At 36.5% G+C, this 21,195-nt stretch overlaps 1 pseudogene across 1 annotated transcript; it reads right to left on the reverse strand.

The window, feature by feature from the left end:
* Window positions 1–19,768: 19,768 nt before the first annotated feature.
* LOC308489971 (aurora kinase A-like) lies at window positions 19,769–20,980 on the reverse strand (annotated as a pseudogene). The gene has a single exon. The product of its transcript is annotated as an aurora kinase A-like (transcript).
* Window positions 20,981–21,195: the final 215 nt, after the last annotated feature.

Consider the following 21,195-nt stretch of genomic DNA (forward strand, 5'->3'; position numbering starts at 1 on the left):
TCCGTTGGCATTGGCAACACAAGTATAAGAAAACCAAACATTGTGAATAGAGTGGGTCTCATCTGCCCTGACTGGCTGGCACTGGTATTTGGAGGATACTTTGGATTGGTCAGCCCTGGACTTAATCCCCTCAGTGATTTTTATAAATTTGCTGGGTTAATTACCAACTATGACAATAGACCTTCTGCTATCTGTCTATCTATCCATCCATCCATTTATCTATCTCATCTGTCAATATCTATCTGTCTCTATATCAAAATAAGAATATTTATTAATAGTCAAATGGTGCTTAAGGGCTTACAATGCACAGTAGTTTTCTTACCTTACTTCTCATCCTCAATGGAGAAATCATTTTAATATCTGTTGGTTTATTTCATATATACAAGTATGTCTGAATTTATATATCCCCCAAAAGCAGATCTGGAGACAAGGAGAGAAATGCAAGTAGTTTATTTAAAAGGTGAATGGAAATGAGGAAGAGACACAGGGAAGGAAAGCCAGCTAATAAGGGTATCTTTTTAGTCACCATGATGAGTGAGTACAGATTAATCTTACAGGAGAAATCTGGGAAAACATATACAACATATACAACCCCAGAAATATCCCACTTGCTGAGGGAAGAAGCTGGGGTATTTGTCCACCTTCCATCAGGCAGTGATTGAGTTCTGCCCTGGGTGGGAGTTGATTCCTTTGTACTTTGAGCTGCCACAGCAGGGGGCAGAGCAGTGTCTGGTAGGAGTCTGGAGACCCAGGCCTGCAGGTGGCAGTTAACTGCAATATAAAGCCCAAAGGGATATAGGCAAGGTGTTGAGAATGTCCACTCCAGTACACTTATACTGAATATCTTGACGTTCAATCTTTTTCGTGATTGATTGGTTATTCTGCCTTAAAATGAGGACTGAAATCACATCACAGCCTCCACTTATTTTCTTGTCCCTGCCAAATTCATTATAATTGTTCCTGTGTTACTTAGCTTTGTATCCTTTAAGTAACACATATACTATTTATCTTTAATAGCTAGTATGTTTTGATGACTCCTTTTATAAGTTGAAAATATTAGGACCCACCTACCATCTCCCATAGTTCTTCTCTATTCTTCACATTCCAGCTCCTGCCATTTGTATGTATACTTTTATAATTTAATTTACTTCCCTATATATAACATTATGTGGTATACTCATATACTCTTCTGTAACATATTTAAGCCCTAAACAGTTTGCTTATAAGTCGAGTCTGTGGGTTTTAAAGTAATCAATGATATCAATAAATATATGCAATCTTCTTCCCAATACCATCCAATATAGACTGTTCTTGAATCTCTACACCCTTCTGCTTTACTCTGGCTAGGTAACTCATTATGCCTACCCTACAGTCTTCATTCTGGGAGTGTTTTGTTTTGTTCCCATTACTTTTTGTGGTTGGAAATATTATATCCTAGATCCCACATATTTTTTTCTCTTCTTTGTTTTACCAGAACACATTCTCAAATTACCTTCTAAGGAATGGTGTATTTAGTAGAGGTGTCTGAGTGCGTGAGTCCTCATATATTTAAAGATGCATCTTTTTATATGTGTGATAGTTTAAATAAGTATACAATTCCATGTTGAGCATCATTCAACACCATTTTCAATTCTGTTCTAACATTTTCGTTTATCTATAAGTGGCCTATTACTGTTCCACTTCACACTGACCTCTATCTCAGGTTAATTTAGAATATTCATTTGATTCCCTGGGATTCTGAAATTATGCAGTGGTGTGTATGCATGAACCATTTCAATTACTAGTCAGCCTCTTAATTCTGACGACTGATTTTCTTTAACTCTGGGAGAATCCCTTCTATCTATTTAAAAATTATTAAATACATGTTTTTCCTTGTTCTTTCCTTTTCGAATAAATATTTGTAAGATATGGTGTATTCTGGATTGTCCCTCTGTTTTCTGTCCTCAAAAATTTTATCTTAATAATCAAATTAGAAGATTTTATTGGCTTTGTGTTCCAACATTCATTCACTTATTTTTACCTTAATTTTAGCAATTTTAATTTTCAAATTTTTTCAATATTTTTCTTGTTTTGTTATATTTTATAACATTTTTTTTCTTTCTTTATGGATGCATTATATTAAAAACTCTTTCATAGATAATACAGGAACCTAAACAGAAAGAAAGAACATTCTTAGTCTGCATCATGGGGATTCATTTGTTTATAGATCTTCATTTTTTTAAAATACTATTTAAATGTTTGGCATTCCCTGCAAGCCTTTTCATGTTTATGATGAGAACATAGTACACATTGTTTGAAACAGGCTACCCAACAGAAAGATATCTCATTAGGTTAAGGAGGCAATAAGCCATCCAATATGCCTTTAGAACCCAGCCCATGTTCTTTCCATTTTGAGTACTAATGGAATTTCTTCCATTTTGAGTACTAAGCCATTAAAAACTGTTTTTGTAATTATTTTATTAGTATTTCAGATAAATCTGTGTCCTCAATCTGCTTTTATATCTGTCAGTTTTACATACTGAAAGGTTAATCTTCAATTTTCTATCTGAGTAAGACATCTTAGACTCCACCCTTTATAACTTCTGGGGGGTGTGTCTGACCCCTCCCTGGGAGGGTTACTTCTAGCAGAAATAAACATTGAGAAGCACTATGGGGGCATAGAGGCAGAGAGTTGATAAATGTGGCTTCGACCCGTTTTTAAAAATTTACTTTATAATCTTGGATTTCTCACTTTTCTTTTTTGAGATCCAGTTTCTTAATTTGACAAATGAAAATAATAATGTTTTCCTACCTCATAGGGATTTTCTCTGAGTATCACATAAAAAGGACTTATAGTTATTTGGAAAACTTTCAATACTGTATACTTTATCAGGGATATAATGGTAAATAAGATATAATTCCTGAGAGAGCACGTGACAGCCAATTTTAGATCAACAGTGTCAAAATAAAGAGTGATAAATGCTATTAGAAAGATACATTATTTCAAGCACTTATCACTGCTAGAAATTTTAGTTTGCAAGCTACTTCATGTGGAGCAATGTATACATTTTTAAAATAGTTTTCTTTTGGGTACATTTTTCATTTTACATGTTAGTAGGTATGTATAGCATTTAAAAAAGTAAAAGAGTTTGCTCAAAATCACACACCAAACAAGTAACAGAACTGGTACTTAAACATAATTCTGACTAAATCACTCATTCTTGCTTCCTCACCACAGATTTACATGAGTGTATTATATTTCAAAAGAAAATTGCATAATTTACCATATGTGTTATAGAACAGTAAGGAAAGAATGGGCTTTAAAGAGCAAATGTTTATCCTAAAATGAAATGAAATTAATAGGAAAAAGCAGCAATTGATTAGTCAGCTTCTTTAAAATGTCAAATACAGATGTCAGGTGAATTTCTTCAGTAGCGATCATGCTTTTTCTTCGATATGGTGATTCAGACTATAAGAAAAAGAGTAAGAATAGCTTTAGCTGAAAGCAGAAAGCTGCCGTTCCTCTGGCTCTTATGAGCCCTATCGTTAGAGACTAGAGAGGATCATGTGCATGGATTTCAAAGTGGGAATAATTTACCAAGACAGGTCTATTCTCAGGAAGATTCACTTCTGCATTCTCCAGGAGCTGTATCCAAAATACCACATGAGCAAAAGCTCCAACAGATAAGAATTAGAGTAATCCAGGCTTGAATATTCAGAAGCATTTACCTGCATCACGGAAGTCTGTGCGTTTCTGTACCCATAGCCTGCTTTGGTTTATTTTAATACAGGAAGTCTAAAGAAATACCAGTTTCAACCAATACAGATAACCCTGGAGAAGCTTAATTGTGTTTAGTTGAATGTGGTCTCTCTAATGTTTTGTTCACTGTACGGAAACTGGATAGGTATAAAAACAATAACTTAGATTACTGGATTCTAACTGCTAGTGGGAGATAACTCATTATTTAGTAGTCTAGTAGCAGCGACCCCTCAAATAACTGGCACATTTCGGTATGGTTTGAGGTAGGCAAAGTTTCCAGTTGCTAGAGTGCTAACATATTTCTGTACTGAAGTAACCCATGCACAAGTAAAAGGGGTCGGGTATTTTGGAGTTGTATTCTGCAACTCAGAGTGGCATGGTGTAACTTTTTCCTTAGTCTTAGTAAACTTCTCTGGTTGATTTGAGGTTGGCAATCAAGTAATGTGTGTTGTAGAGCAAAGAGAAGATGGAAGAGAATCTGAATTTTAATGTTGACTCTGTTCTTTACTTGGGTGATTATTTTGCTCTGATCATATATCTGTCCCCTTATTTATATAATGAGGGATTGAAGTACATGGTTCCCTAAGATGCCTTTAAACTATCTCATTCTAGGACTACCTCTGTTCATCTAAATGTCAGTGCCCTTTGTTGTAGATTCTTCCAGCAATGGCTTCTAATCAGTCATGACGACACGTAACCATAAGCTTGTGTATTCACCCTCACCTTCATCCTGCCATTGGCCATGGTACTGTCTTTTGCCAATGGCGCATCAGCAGGCATGTTGCAAGCAGAGGCTTAAAAGGTACCTGCATGCTTGTGCACTGTGTCCTGCATTCTTAGGACATTGGCCTGGAGCTGCCACATAAGAAATCCAGTCCAGCTCACTGAAGGATGCAAGATGTGGAAGGAACTGAGCCACTCCACCTGACCACCATGCCTGACCGCTAGATGTGAGACTGAGGCCACCATGGACCTTCCAGCTGTTTGAGTGCAGCTGCATGAGCAACCCCAGGTGAAACCAGCATGGGAACCACCAAGCCAATGACAGTATCATGAAAAATAATCAATCGGTGTTGTTTGAAGACATTAAGTTTTCCGGTATTTTGTTACAAGACAGTAAATAACTGACACACCTTTTGAAAAGGTCTTCATATAAATAGCATACTGAGCTCTTTCTAAATTTAGCTAATGAGACAATTTTTATCTGATTACTAGAATATGAGCGCTAAAAGAAAGGAGGTCATATCTGTCTTGCTCATCACTATTGCTAGTGCTTAATACAATGTCAGCACTGTATTAGTCTTGTATTATTTATATGACAAATCACCTCAAATCTTGGTGGTTTAAAACAACTCGTAAGCATTATCTCACAGTTGTTTTGTGTAGAAATGCTGGCATAGCTCATTGGGTCCTCTGTTTCAGAGTCTCACAAGGCTCCAGTCAGGATATTCAGGGGGGTTGTGGTTTGGTCTGAAGGCTGAATTGGGGAAAAATCTAGATCCAAGCTCATGCGCCTGGTTGTTGGCAAGATTCAGTTCCTTGCAGGCTGTTGGCTCTGTGGCCAACAGTTCTATGCCATATGGGTCTCTCCAACATGGCACCTTGCTTCGTCAGGGCCAGAAAGAGAGGATGCCACCAAGCTGGAGATGTCAGTATTGTATAACCTAATCATGGAGGCACCTCATTCCTTTTGCTGTATTCTCTCTGTTGACCTCTAGGTATAGGTCTAATTCAAAGGCAAAAAACAACACAAGGACACAGTAGATTCTAAAAGGTAGGGATCATTGGGGAGTTATCTTAGATGGTACTAGGCCATAGTATAGTAAATGCTGGATACATTATGTAAAAAGTGTATAAATAAGTGAATAAGCAGGCTTGTATTTACTGATAAGCGAATACATGTCAGGTACTGTGTTGTGTGCTGGGGATCTTTAGGGACTTTTCAGAGTATATGCCGTGTTTCCCTGAAAATAAGACTGGGTCTTATGTTAATTTTTGCTCATTAGGGCAGATTTTCAGGGGATGTCTTATTTTTTGATGTACAACAATTTACATTTATTCAAATACAGTCATGTCATCTTCTTCTGGAACATCAATATAACGTACTAAATGTATCCGTCTGGCTGATGATCTTAACTGGGGCTTACTTTCGGGGAAACGCAGTAGTAAAGTACATAGGTATAAAAATTAATGCCATACCATGCAAACATGGTAACCTTTACTTTTTGTGGAATGCATAAAGTACAGATGGAATTCAAATAGAACATAATTTTGTTGGGTACATCAGGATGAAATTTCTTGAGTATGGTAACGAAGCTAGGGATTTATGGATGAGTCATTATTTTCCATCTCTGCAGTTGAAAATAATGGAAAGAAATGCATAATATTGCAAAGAGAAACTATCACGTAAGGGGTGTGTGTGTGTGTGTGTGTGTGTGTGTGTGTGTGTGTAGCAGAGAGTGAGGGGCAAGCAGATATTTGAACTGGCAGGATTTTCCCCCAACAGAATGTGCTCTCTTATAAAGTTTGCTGAAGAGCCATCTGTCCCACAGTCTTTAGGTGACCTAGTGAAGGTCTATAAAGGAAGGCAGATAGTCCAGTAGATGGGAAGATAGAATACAGGTGCACCGAGTGTAACTGATTGCATGGTGGCCCCTATCTCAAGAATTGTTCAGGTTAATTGCACATTGGAGAAAATTGACATAAGTTAGTGGTTTTGAGCAAAACTGTCCTAAATACAAATTTTTCAGATGGGAAAGAGGTAGTCCTTTGACACCAGGGCGTTTCTGAGGATGCTGTGTGGAGGGGAATTTAATGATCTGTAAACTTTCACATCTGTTGACAGTTGCTCTCCACTGTGATCAGAGAGCAAAATGAAAGGAAAGTGTGATTTTTAAAATGAGTATATGGAAGAATTTATTAAAATTAGGAAGAGAAGTAAAATGCATAAAACAATGAAAGTGTCACCTGGGCGGGACTCTTATTATGTTTTACATTGCGTAAATGAGATTGGTAAAGTGGATTGAAGAGCATGATTCATCTTCATAACTAAATTCAAATCCTGGCTCTATTGGTTACTAGCTATGGCTATTTGGGTGAGTCCCTTGACATCACTGAGCTTAAGAATCATCTATAAAATTAGGATGTAACTACTCGCCTATTCGTCTTGAGAAGTCAATGAGAATTACTATAAAAATGCTTTAACTTAATAGAAATTTGAGTTTTGTTTTGTTTTGTTTGTTTTCCTTTCCTTTTTTGTCATATGCTCCAAAATTTGGGGAAACATATCTCAGAATGCTTCCTATGTTGGCCTCTTCGTATACTTCATAATTAGACAGTATTATCTTTCATGGTGTTGCTACTTGAACAGAAATCCATCATCAAAAACATGTCCCCAAAGCTAGGTTGGCTGTAAGTCAAATCAGCAAATGTGACTATCTATAAGGTCCCCAACACTAGTTAAGTTATGAGGCATATCATGAAGAGGGTGGGCCAAGAGATGACCTACCAATTCCAAAGACAGACTCCTCAGGTATCCAGTTATGAGTGGTCAATATTGCAATTTTCCAAGGTCAGGTACACACTAAGGCTTTGTTTGTCTAGACCAAAGACTCTGAAATCCTTACTGCAGATGACATTGCTTCTGGTGCTTTTAAAGAGGTTATTTATTCATTCTATGTATCCCAGAATTGGGCTGCATTTCATCTCAAACAGCACATATTCTAAATAAGAGAAAAACTCAGCCTAAACAAATTGAAGGTACTCAGGTTCAGGATTTTAGGGTAGGGCAAGGGTGGAGTTGCACATGTTAGATACACCGGAAAATTTTTGAAGTGAATCTGATATTACATCTGATTTCTGAAGGCAAAGGCAAGAGACAAATGGTAAGAAATTAAGTCAATCAAGTAGTGTTATAAAATGTATATATGCATGGTGGTCATAGTTTGAATGAATGAGTTATACTGTTAGATAGCAAACTAGGGGGAGAAGGGATTTTCTTTTAATCTTCCCAAATAATTGGCCAGTTTCAAATTCAACATGTTTAGTCAGAAATAGTAAAAAATTTTTAAAAAAATCAATGAAAATCTGTAAATGTTAATAGAGCATTCTTACTGGTAAAATCTTCCTTAGACAGAAACTGCCTTCATTGGGCCACGAGCCCATCATTCTTGGTTCCTTCTTTGTCTTCCATATGCCAGCTTTTCATATACCCTACTCTATACCCTCCCCCATCACCACCACATTCATAATCCTCTCTCACCCAGGTTTCTTACCTCACATTTCCTTAACCACCACATATATTATGGCTTTAATATGTCTCCTCATTCTGGTCATGCACCTGTCTTTGTCCAGGAAAAGGACAAGGCATGAGGTAACCTGACTCTGCTACTTCTCAACATAGTTCCCTTAACTTTTATGATTTTCAGTTTTGTGTGAATAAACTATGGAAATTGCCTACCTTGGATCTGAAAGTTGTTGGAGGGGATGAAATGAGAACTTGTGTATGAGGAGACTTTAGAATGTCTAGAATACAGCAGGAATGAAATACCTCTGGTTATTACTGTTAGTGCTGGTGTTATTGGTAGTGAAATGTTATCATTATAATGACAATGATTGCTTCCCTTTCTAGACTGCAACCTTTTTGAGAATAGAGCTTTGGTTTTCTTTATACTTGTTTTACTCAGTACCTAGTATAAGGTCTTAATATACAGAGGGTGCTAAAAAAAGGTATATATATTTTAAGAAAGGAAAACTATTAAAATTGTAATAATATATACCAATAACAAAAGATAAATACAAGTCACGTTTGACTTCTGCAATTTTAAGAGGGGCTCAAAGTGATTCCCATCAGTGTCCAGACAGGTCTGATTATGATGAACTACTGCTTGAGCAATGTTGACCAAAGTGTCCTCCTGTATACATTTTTTTGGTGTCCTTGATATAAGCTGAGCAAAAGTTTTGGCATCTTGGATGATAGTTACAAAAGAAAGTCTGTGAAAATATGAATGGAAAATATAGAAAAAAACATGTTGGAAAGCTTCTCCAAGAAAATCTTTGAAGAGCAATTAAGAAGGATAATGGTCAGTTCTCACACACACACACACACACACACACACACACACACACACACACATCATTTAATTTTAAAGTATAGAGCATCAGATTAAAGTAGACTTCTTGGATTCTGAGACTGAAGCAAGTGATTTAATGTTAGCACTCTGTGTTGTTATGTGGGACCAAAGAAAAGCCATACTTCACCTGTTGGACAGCTGAGGAAATGTTAGAGTTCACAGTGACACTCAGGTCCCCTGAGCTATTTAGGTAGAGGCAGAAACCACCCATAAGCAACTCTGCAAGCCAACAATGCCACGTCCTTTCTATTGATAATTATCTCTTACAATAAGCATAGGCTCCTGAAGGTGTAAAAAAAAATGCCCCGGAGATATAGCTAGCAAAAATTAACACTCCACTGCACATCCTAATTATGATTTAATTAGGGAATTAAAAAAATGCCAAGCACATGTTTTTTAGCAAGTGCATAATTACTGACTTATTGCTTGTAGGTTTTCTACATATTTTTCATTGTAAATATCCAATTATAATTGTCAGTTAGGTCAGACGTTAAGAATTCAAAGTCTTATTCAAAATAATGAGAATTTGTTTCCTTAAGCATAATATCCTCTAGTATAGTTTTTATGTCTTTTAATTTACTGTGTAGTCTACACAGTTCCCTCGCTTAGCATAGACTATGGGTGGTGGTTTCCTCATGATGTGATGTATTACTTTTCAACAAAGACCCACATCTTATATTTATAACCAGTGCATAAGGAAAAGAAGAAAAAAAAGTGACAACCACACCAGAGTTCTTATTCCTGAGAGATTTGTAACAAACGACGACTGTAAAATTGCAGTCTCCTTTTCATTGTGAATGCTTTCACAGTGTGTGTGGCTCCAACTCTGACCAAACTTTTGGAGTGATTTCTAGCAGATCTGTTTTGACCTGCTCCTGATAATATTCAAGTAAAAGTCACAGTTGGAAAAGAAAGTTGTGTGTGCCGTGTGAGTTTCACTAAAGGTACAGAAACTGATCCCAGTTTGATTTGTGACCACTGTCGCCAGCTTTAAAAGCCACAGCTGATGGAGAATAATGTCTGATGTTGATTTCTTAATCACACTGCCATTATGGAAATAATAGGTTGCTACAGTAATAACCACTACCCCCTTTCTGATGGTATTTCAAAGCCTTTCACTGCTACTTCTAATGACCATTGAACTGTTTGGTCTAATGAGTGAGAAGACTCCAACATATTTATTCAAAAGTCACTAATGATAATTGCCACCTATCACCCCATTCTTCAGAGCCCAGAATGTGTGTCCACTGAATCCCATTATCATCACTGCAGGTCTGCTTCCCAGTCTTACGAAACTCAAGTAATTAGCCCTAATTTATATCTGATTCAAAGATGGATGCAGTCTTTTCTCTCAGATTCATGCTTTCTGTTATATCTGAATAATACTTAACTCTAGAAAAATTTTACAGATTTTATTGAAAAAGTCATAAATATTAGTGACAGCTTTAATGTCAATAAATCAGTAAAAAATTCATAACTACATGCATTTTTACACCATGAAGTGATGGTAAAAAGCAAGGCATCTGGAGTGTAATAGGCTTAGATTTGAAATCCTTATTCCATCCCTTAACAGCTGTTGTAACTCCAGGCAGATCAGCTTCTCTGAGGTTCAGTGTTCTGTCTCTAAAATGGGAGTAAGAATAGTGTTTCCCTGATATGGTGGTTGTTAGTTATCAAACCTCACAGTGGAAACTATTATATTATCATCACCACTGTTATTACCATCATCGTTCCCACCTCACAGCCTTCTCCTTTTTATTGACAACAAATTGCCTCACACAGTTTTCAGAATAAGGATGTGAATGGGATTTTCTTGATGTGGCACCAATAACCCAGCCATGAATGTGGGATACAGAGTTTTAGTCATTGCTCTGGGGGCTTATCTGTAAGTAGCAACTGAGTCTTTAAGCTTCTCTCTCTCTCTCTCTCTCTCTCTCTCTCTCTCTCTCTCTATATATATATATATATATATATATATATATATATATATATATATATATATATATATATATACAAACACCTGGCCTGGATTGGGAGAGCTGGAAAATGGTTGAAACACCTGAATAAAAAAAGGTAACAGAGGGAAGCAACTAATAAATAAAATGCACACTAGGGGTTAAAGCAGTGAGCTAGGCATTTTAATGTACTGTCTCTTATTTATTTTCACAAAAAAGTCATGTGAAGGAGATAGCGATATTTCTATTTCATAGCTAAATAAACTAACCTTAGAGAGGTAAAGTAAGTCTAATTTCAAAAAGATAATAACTAGTGGAAATGGTGAGGGTTGTTCCCTGTCTTGATCTAAAGATATATAAGCTGTATGACCTTTTGAAGAATTCATGAAGTGCAATCTGGTGAAGACATGTACTTAGAGAATGAATTCAAAGAACGTATAAAAGAAAGCAACAATGACATGTGCAGCATAAAATTTATAGGTGTTGGAGGACATCAGAAACTGGAATGTCTGAGTGTATGCTTAAAGTTAAAAAAAAAAATACAGCAATATGAAAATGGCATACGAAAATGGCACACAATTAATCATTTGACCACATTTGATATTGATCAGATTCACATTTAAAATGTTTGCCAAATTTTCTCATATACATGATATAAAAAGGAAAAGGCAAATATTTTCAAAAATGGAATATGAAGACAATGTTGTGATAGAAGCTTTATCACGTGAGAGATTATCATGGAAAAAATATCAAGGGGAGACTTTAATTTCACAATAGAAGATTATTTCAAAGGGTCATATTTCCCCGGTACTCTGAAGTTTAGAAACATAGACATGTTTTTAAATCACATTCATCATTAAGATGGTCCTTTTGTAAAATGTAATTTTCTCTTATTGAAAATATTACGACTTGGCTGGGAAACAATGCTAAGATTTCCATCTCCCATTTGAGATACATTCAACAATTATATTGTTAATTATCACTTTATAGATAAAGATAATTACAAAATGGCCACAATATTTTACCTCCTCCGATCAAGAGATGGAGCCTATTTCCTTCCTCACCCGTTCACTATGGCTGGTCCTGTGATGTCCTGATCACATGAAGCCTCAAGAGACCTCGCAGCTTCCACTCTGCTCTTGGAATCTTTGGACTGCCATGTAAACAAGCCAAGGAAAGTCTGCTAGAAGATGAGAAACCACATACAGGTGGTCCCAGTCAGACCAACCATCCTGTTCTAGCCCTCAGGCAACCCACCAAGTGACCATAAATGCAGAAACATAGCTGGTATCAGCTAGGCCAGGCCCAAACCAGAAGAACGATTCAGCTGACCTCAGCCTAAATGGTGACCCACAACATTGTGAGCTAAATAAACAGTTGTTGCTTAAACTTACTAAGTTTTAGGGTGGTTTGTTATGCAGCAAATGCTAACTGATAAAAGTTATTCCAAACTGTTCAAATGTCCCAGTTGAAATGTCCCAGTGAAATGCTTCAAAAACTGCAGTAATATTTTGAGGGACTTTAGAAACTCTACAACATTCCTATAGAAATATTTTTGTTCATTTATTTTTTGAATAGGAAATGCATATACATAATTCAAAATTCAATAGGTATGGGAGGATACAGAATAAAATTTCCCTTCCTCTGCCTGTTCCCCAGATATCCACTTTTCTTACTTACAAAGAGATTATCTGTTTCTAAAGTATATTTCCAGGGATAGTTTAACCCCACAAAATATGTGTGGTATGTCATACACATATTTTGCACCTGTCTTCTCTTAGATATCTTCTAGGCTAACTACCTCACCACTTTCAAGTCATGGCTCATATATTACTTTTTAAAAATTTAAACATTATGTTTTTAGAGCAGTTTTAGGTTCATAGCAAAATTGAGAGGAAGAAGTAGACATTTCCCGTGTACCCCCTGCTCCCACACATTCCTAGCCTTCCATATTGTCCCCGCCCCCTGCGAATGGTTCATTTGTTGCAATTGTTGAACCTACATTGACACATTATAATTGCTTGCAATCTGTAGTTTTCATTGCATCACTCTTGGTGTTGTACATTCTATGGGTTGGCACCTAAGTGTATGTACAATGGTATATATCCATCATTACATTTTCTTGTAGAGTATTTTCATTGTCCTAAAAATTCTTTCTGTTCTCCACCCCTTCAGCCCTCTCTCCATCCCCAACCCTTGGCAACTACTCATCTTTTTATCATCTTCATAGTTTTGCCTTTTCCAGAATGTTGTCTGGTTGCAATTATACAGTACGTAGCCTTTTCAGATTGGCTTCTTTTACTTAGTCATATGCATTTAAGTTTCCTCCATGTCTTTTCATGGCTCAATAGCCCATTTCTTTTTAGCACTGAATAATATCCCATTGTCTGGATATGCCACAGTTTATTATTCACCTACTGAAAGGCATCTTGTTTTCTTCTAACTTTTGGAAATTATGAATAAAGCTCTTATAAAAATTCATGCTCAGGTTTTTTTGTTGTTGTTAACATATGTTTTCAGCATATTTGGGTGAATACCAAGGAGCATGATGGCTGGGTCATATGGTAAGAGTATTTAGTTTTGTAAAATAACTGTCAGACAGTCTTACAAAGTGGCTGTACCGTTTTGCCTTCCCACCAGCAATGAATGAGAGTTCCTGTTGCTCCACATCCTCCGGCATTTGGTGTTATCAGTGTTCTGGATTTTGTCCATTTTAATCGGTGTGTAGTGATATCTCATTGTTGTTCTAATTTTCATTTTTCTAATGACATATGATGTGGAGGAGTATCTTTTCACAGATTTATTTGCCAGTTATATATCTATTTCAGTGAAGTTCCTGTTAAAGTATTTGGACCATTTTTTAATTGGGTTGTTTATTTTCTTATAGTTAAATTTAAAAAATTTTTTTTAAAAATATATTTTGGATAAGAGTCCTTTTTCAGATGTGCCTTCTGCAAATATTTCTCCCCAGTCACTCTATGCTTTGTCTCCTCATCTTTTGGCATTGTCTTCAACTGAGCAGAAGTTTCTAATTTTAATAAAGTTCAGTTTATCAGTTTTGTTATTTTATGGATTATGCCTTTAGTGTTGCATTTAAAAATCATGTATATGCCAACTTTTATCTAGGTTTCCTCCGATGTTATCTTCTAGGAGTTTTATAGTTACGCATTTTACATTTAGATCTGTGATCCATTTGAGTTACTGTTTTGAATGGAGTAAGGTCTGTGTCTAGATTTATTTTTTTGCATGTGAATGTTCTTTGGTCCAGTGCTATTTGTTGAAGAGACTGTCTTTTCTCCATTATATTGCCCTTATTCCTTTGTCAAAGGTCGATTGACTGCATTTTTTTTAAATTAAATTTATTGGGGTGACAATTGTTAGTAAATTTACATAGATTTCAGGTGTACAATTCTGTATTACATTATCTATAAATCCCATTGTGTGTTCACCACCCAGAGTCAGTTCTCCTTCCATCACCATATATTTCATCCCCCTTACCCTCATCACCCAGCCCCCACCCCCTTACCCTCTGGTAACCACTAAATTATTGTCTGTGTCTATGAGTTTTTGTTTCTCATTTGTTTGTCTTGTTCTTTTTGGTTTATATACCACATATCAGTGAAATCAGTGAAATCATAGGGTTCTCTGCTTTGTCTGTCTGACTTATTTCACTTAGCATTATACTCTCAAGATCCATCCATGTTGTCACAAATGCTCCTATATCATCTTTCCTTAACGCGGAATAGTATTCCATTGTGTATATATACCACAACTTCTTTATCCATTCATCTATTGAAGGACATTTTGGTTGTTTCCATGTCTTGGCCACCGTAAACAAAGCTGCAATGAACATTGGAGTACACGTCAATTGACTGCATTTTTGTGGGTCTATTTTTGGGCACTCTATCCTGTTGCATTGATCTCTTTGTCTACTCTTTCACCAATACCATGCTATCTTAATTAACATAACCTTATTGTATGTCTTGAAGATGTACAATATCAGTGTTTCAGCTTTATTATTCTCCTTCAATATTGTGTTTGCTCTTCTGGGTCTTTTGCCTGTCCACATAAATCTTAGAATCAGTTTGTCAATATCCAAAAAATAACTTGCTGGGATTTTGATTGGGGTTGCATTGCATATATAGGTCAAGCTGTGAAGGACTGACAACTTTACAATATCGACTCTTCCTGTCCATGAACATAGAATATCTGTCTCTGCATTTAGTTGGGTGTACTTTCATTTTATTCATCACAATATTGTAGTTTTCCCCATATTGATCTTATACATATTTTATTCGATTTATATCTATATATTTCACACATTGTGTTCTAATGTAAATGAGATTGTGTTTTGAATTTCAAATTCCACTTCTTTACTGTTGATAAAGGATGCTGGTAAGTGTAAGATATTAACCTGTATCCTGCACCCTTGCCATGATCACTTATTAGTTTCAGGATCTCTCTCTGTTTCTCTGTCTCTCTGTCTCTCTCTGTCTCTGTCTCTCTCTCTCTCTCTCATCCTTTCAGAGTTTCTACATAGCCAATCATGTCACCTGCAGAGAAGGACAGCTTTATTTCTTCCTCTCCAATAAATACCTTTTATTTCCTCTTCCTGCCTATCGTATTAGCTAGAACTTCCAGTATAATATTGAAAAGGAGTGAGGAGGGGATATCCTTGCCCATCGGATCTTAGAGGAAAATTTTCAAGTTATTTACTGTTAAGTTTAATTTTAGCTATAGGAGTTTTTGTTTGTTTTTTGTATATATTCTTTAATAAGTTAAGGAAGTTACCCTTGATTTCTAAGTAATTGAGAGTATTTCTCATGAATGGGTTGGGAAATTTTCAAATGCTGTTTCAGCACCTATTGATATGATCATTTGATTTTTCTTTTTTAACCTGTTGATGTGATGGATTACATTAATTGATTTTCAAATTTTGAATCAGCCTTGCATTCTGGGATAAATCCCACTTGGTCATAGTGTATAATCCTTGTATACATAGTTGGATTGGATTTGCTAATATTTTATTTGCTAATATTTTGTCTGTGTTCATGAGATAATATTGGTATGAATTTTTTTGTCTTGTGATGTCTTTGTCTGGTTTGGGTATTGGGGTAATGCCAACCTCATAGAATGAATTAAGGAGTAGTTCCTGCTTCTATCCTCTGAAAGGGATTGTAGAGTATTGGGATAATTTCCTCCTTAACTGTTTAGCATAATTCACCAATGAATCTATCTGGATCTGCTGATTTCTGTTTTAGGGATATTAATTATTTGTTTAATTTCTTTACTATTTATAGGCCTGTTTCAATTGTCTGTTTCTTCCTTTGTGAGTTTTGGCAAGCGGTGTTTTTTTGAGGAATTGGTCCATTTTATCTAGGTTGTCAAATCTGTAGGCATATTGTTCATATGAGTTCTTTATTATCCTTTTAATGCCCATAGGTTTGGTAGTGATAGTCCATCTTTTATTTCTGATATTAGTAATTTATGTTCTCTGTCTTTTTTTCTTAGTCTAGCTAAAGATATTGCTCTTTCAATGGAATCTATCATAATCTCCCTACTGAATTAGCAGTGTGACTCCTGATCCTCCTTAGTTGTTTTAATTTTTATGGCACATATCACTTTCTAATTCACTATATGTTTTATTTATTTATTTTAATTAAGATTTACTTTGATCCTCATAAGTTCCATGGGCAAAGGGTGATTTGATGCTTTATTTCTAATACTTCAAGCACCTGCTATATTTCCTGCACATAGTAGGTGCTCTGGCAATACTTGGACAATCATTGACCCATCCTGAATATGAGAAAAAACCCTTAAGGAAAACTTTATTTAAACAAAAAAAAAATCAAAAATATCACTGGATATAAGACTCAGAGTAAGCGTATAGTTTTGATTCATTTATGCGACTTATATTTACTGAATTGTAAAGTAATATTTCTTGGTGTTACAGGAATACAATTTTTAAGTAGCTATTGTTTTTGTTCTCCAATTAATTGAAGATTGATAACAGTGATAGGTATATCATAAAATGCTTGCCATATACTAAGATGTTGATTCATTGTTGAAACAAAGCTGCTAAAAGGGATTTATACTAATACTACTCAATAAATTAGAAAAAGGTAAGTACCATAAGAGTGGCACAGACAAATTGGTTATAATTTAGGAGAAAGAATAATTATATTCCATTGGAAAAATAAGGGAGCTTTCATAGAGGAAAGGGTAACATTTGATTTGTACTTTGAAGCCTCTATAGAACTCAGGTTAAGAGGAAGATAGGCCAGTTGTTGTGCAAAATAAATAAATAAATAAATAAATAAACAAACAAATAAATGTGGTTGTAAAGAACAAAGTGCATACAGAGAAGAGATTGCTAGGGTAGATCATAGAAGGCCCTAAAAGCTAATTAGCATGTTGGTCAGGTGTACATTGTCCCACATGTGCTTTTTATCAGTTACAGTGCTCAGTGCGATATCTTAAAATATGGCTGATTAAAAACAGTTCACCATGTTAATGAAAGTGAAATTAACTTCTTTTGGGACATATTTTTACCCCATTGTGGGATGTCTTTTGTTTTCAAGGCCTTTTTTTTGTTTTTTTAAGAAATGTGAGATATCTATCTCTATCTATATACATATATGGTTTTTGAAGTGGGTATTAATAACATGAGTGAAATAGTTTGAATTGGGAAAGTAAAGATTCATAAAGTCTTGGTGAAGTTGACCAGTGGGACTGACTTTGAAATATAAATAGACTTCAAGATAGTATTCTCTGAGTGTAAAGAGTTATATTTGCCCATTGCTAAAATGTAGATTTCATTTCTTTTGTTCCTATTGGTACAGATCCAGTGTTTTCATTTCTGTTTACAAAGGAAGAGAGTTGTTATTTTCCTACATTCAGAGAGTGGGCTGATCAAGCCTATGCACAAATACAACCCGTTTATATTTGTAGATGTAAGCAAAAGCACCAGTTTCCAAGTATGTATATGCAATAATTGCAAATGAAGGAAAACAAAGACATGAGGCCATCAAAGAGGAAGAAAACCATTTTTCCAAAGGATCTTGTTTCAAAGTTGGGATGATTTTTCTGTTAAGAGAAATAGTTCCAAGACTGACCTTCTAACACTCTAGTCTTTATTAGACAATTTGATCTGGAAGAGTTATTGGAAATTATCTGGTGCCGCATTTCTCATAAGGAATCAGAGAAAGAATGGTTCAAAAAGATGACATGTCTTCCCCAATTCAGAGAGTATGTTAGTGGTAGAACTGGGATTAGGAGAAATAGCAACATTATCTTTGAGAGGTGAGGCAATTATGAGAGATGAGAAGAGGGCACTTTTTCAATAGATAGCAGGCAAAAGAGAATCTTGGCTGAGGCTGAGGGTTTCAGGATTGAAGTCATAAATATAATTTTGGTGCCAGATATTTTAGGGGCATCCAACTATACTTTTTAAAAGCTTTTTATACATATATTTTATATGCATTATAAGTTAACCATTATAAGTGCATAGTTTGATGTGCTCTGGTCAGTGAATATCCCATGAAACCACCAACAAAATCAAGATTTAGAACACGTCCAGTTCCCCTAAAATTGCTGCATGCCACTTTTTAATTGATCCCAGGTTCAAGGCAGCCACATATTTCTTCTATGTATCGGTTTTGCCTTTGTAGAACTTTCATATAAATGGAATCAAACAGTATATAGACTTCTGTGTCTTTCACTTTTCACATTTTTTGAGATTTATCCACATTTATTAAGAGTTTGTATATTTTTATTACTGAGTAGTATTCCAGTGAATGCACGTGCCACATTTTACTTATCCATCCTCCTGTTGATGGGTATTGCTTGGTTACATTTTTTTGGCTATTGTGAATAATGCTTCTATAAACATTTGCATACAAGTCTTCATATTTTATTTTTAATTTCTCCGTAGTAGATACTTACACTGAAAAGTATTGACTTTCGTGATAGGAGTTGTAAAGAATGAAAAGAAAGTAATTTCTTAAGTTTCTGTGCCATTTTGAATGTCCACAAGCATTATAATGAAGATGCCAGTTCTATGTTCTCATGCGTAGTATTGTCAGTCTTTTTAATTCTATTTATTCTAACAAGTCTGTAGTGATATTAAATTTTTAATTTAGTTTGGTTTTCCCTCATAACTAATAGTGTTGAACATTTTTTCAAGTGCTTATCATCTTTATTCCTTCGTGAAATGTCTGCTCAAATCTTTTATCCATCTTTATTTCTCAAATTGGATTATTTCCTTTTATGTCATTGAGGAAAATATGGTGGATACATTATATTATTAAATGCTACATGGGGAAACAAGGCAGCAGAATGACTAGGAGGAAATAAAAACAGGAACTTAAAATTGGTAAGTTAAAACAGTTGTACATTTGTATTAGGTTGGTACAAAAGTAATTGTGATTTTTGCAATTATTATCATTATTATCATTATTATTTTTACAAGTGCATACACGTGTCTTTATTTTAACATTTACCATGCTCATTCTGAAAACTTCACCAGGCACGGCCACCCAATAAGTTACACACCCACCCAGGTGCTTGGAAGGTTATTGCACACCTCTTGAACCAATCAAGTCAGGACAGACGGGCCGCTCTGCCCACTCTGACTCCAGGTTCACCTCCCACAAGGACGCCTTACTCCAACAGGCTGCCGGGTGGCTGAACTTGAACCCTGCCTTGGGATTATAAAGCCAGTGAAATCAGCACGGTTCGCGTGGCCACTTCAGGTCAGAGTGTCATGTTTACTGAAGTGGAACTTTCTGAATGAGGCGGCAGAAGTCCCGCCTGCTCGGTACAAAAACAAACATTTTCTGGAGCGTTCCAATTGCAGGCAGGCAGCAGTAAGAATGTCAGGAGCCTGTGTCTGACCCATTATCCAGCAGCCCTCCCCACGGGCTGCTCCCCCTGCAGCAGGGTTAAGATTGCTTGCCAGTTGATTCTTTGTTTTTTTGGGCCACTTGATGGTTTTGAGGCATTTGCTGTGATCCAGGGGTGTTCGAGTACTTCTTTCAAGGTCGGCCTCTGGTTGGGGTTATGCTTCAGCAGTCTTGAGATGAGGTCCCGGGCCCCCTCTGGTACAAAGTCAGGGAATGTGAATTCAACCCGCGATATTCTTTTATAGGTCTCTTGGTATATGCTTGCCTCAAAAGGAGGCTTCCCAACTAAAAATTCATAGCAAAGAACTCCAAGGCTCCAGAGATCCACCTTCTCATCATTCATCTAGCCTTCAATATCTCCGGGGGCAAGTAGTCCAGCGTTCCACAGAGGGTGGTTCTCCTGGAGGATGGGGCATGCACAGACCACCCAAAATCTGCAATCTTAAGCTCTCCGGAGATCCAAGGAGCAGATTCTTGGGTTTAATGTCTCTGTGAATAACTCTCTTTGCATGGCAGTAAGACAGGGCGTGGGCCATTTCTGTGATGTATGTCGCAGTTCTCTGTTCGTCAAACCTGGACAGTTTCTGAAGTTCTCTATAGATAGCTCCAAGGGGTGCATATTCTAAAATTAGGTAAACTCTGGTGGCATCATGGAAATAACCATACAGTCAGAATATTTGGATGCCTAAGGTGGGACTGAATTTCTACTTCTCGTTTCAGCTGATGCTCAACTCCTGCTTTCTCCAGCTGAGCTTTAAATAACACTTCCAGAGCCAGGGTAAACTTGCTTGGTTTTTTTCTCGCCAAATAAATATTACGAAACTTTCTTTTACCCAGCGGGCGTCCAATTTCAAAATCTTCCAAAGCCCATTGGCTTTTTTTTTTGATTCTTCGTTTTTCTGTTTTGATGCCAATTCCTTCTCAGAATTATTTCCAGGGGCTGGTGGCTGGGGCTGCTCACTCTTTGGGGTGTTAGTCAGTGGCCTGGAGACAGGATGAGGGACACTGGTTGCCTGCAATGGCTTCTGCTTCAGACTCTGGTTTATGGCTAGAGACAAGATTTTGTGCTTTTGAAGGAACTCGTTGGGAGGAGTTGGAAGGACACAAGACCCGCTGAGCCTGGCCGCTGTTCGCAGATAATGGATGCTGACAAGGAAATTGCTGCATCATGGGAACATGTTTTGGACCATCACCAGGTGGCACTGTAGTCTTAACAGGCCCTGAAATGCAGTTTTCCTTAGGTTTGTCCATGGTGTCTCACAGAAGGGCACCAACGCCTAGGTGCCTGTTGGCTCTCGCTTCCGACCCAAAGCTGCCACGTCTTCCCCAGAGCCCACTGCAATTATTTTTAACCTTTTAAACCGCAATTGCTTTTGCACCAACCTAATATAATATAAGCATGCTTTTCTATGTAAATTAAAATGGTCACTACTTATTGTTCATTATTTCCTGGGAGCATGCTTCCA

The sequence above is a fragment of the Rhinolophus hipposideros genome (assembly GCF_964194185.1).
Source record: "Rhinolophus hipposideros genome assembly, chromosome: 21".
Lineage (NCBI taxonomy): Eukaryota > Metazoa > Chordata > Mammalia > Chiroptera > Rhinolophidae > Rhinolophus > Rhinolophus hipposideros.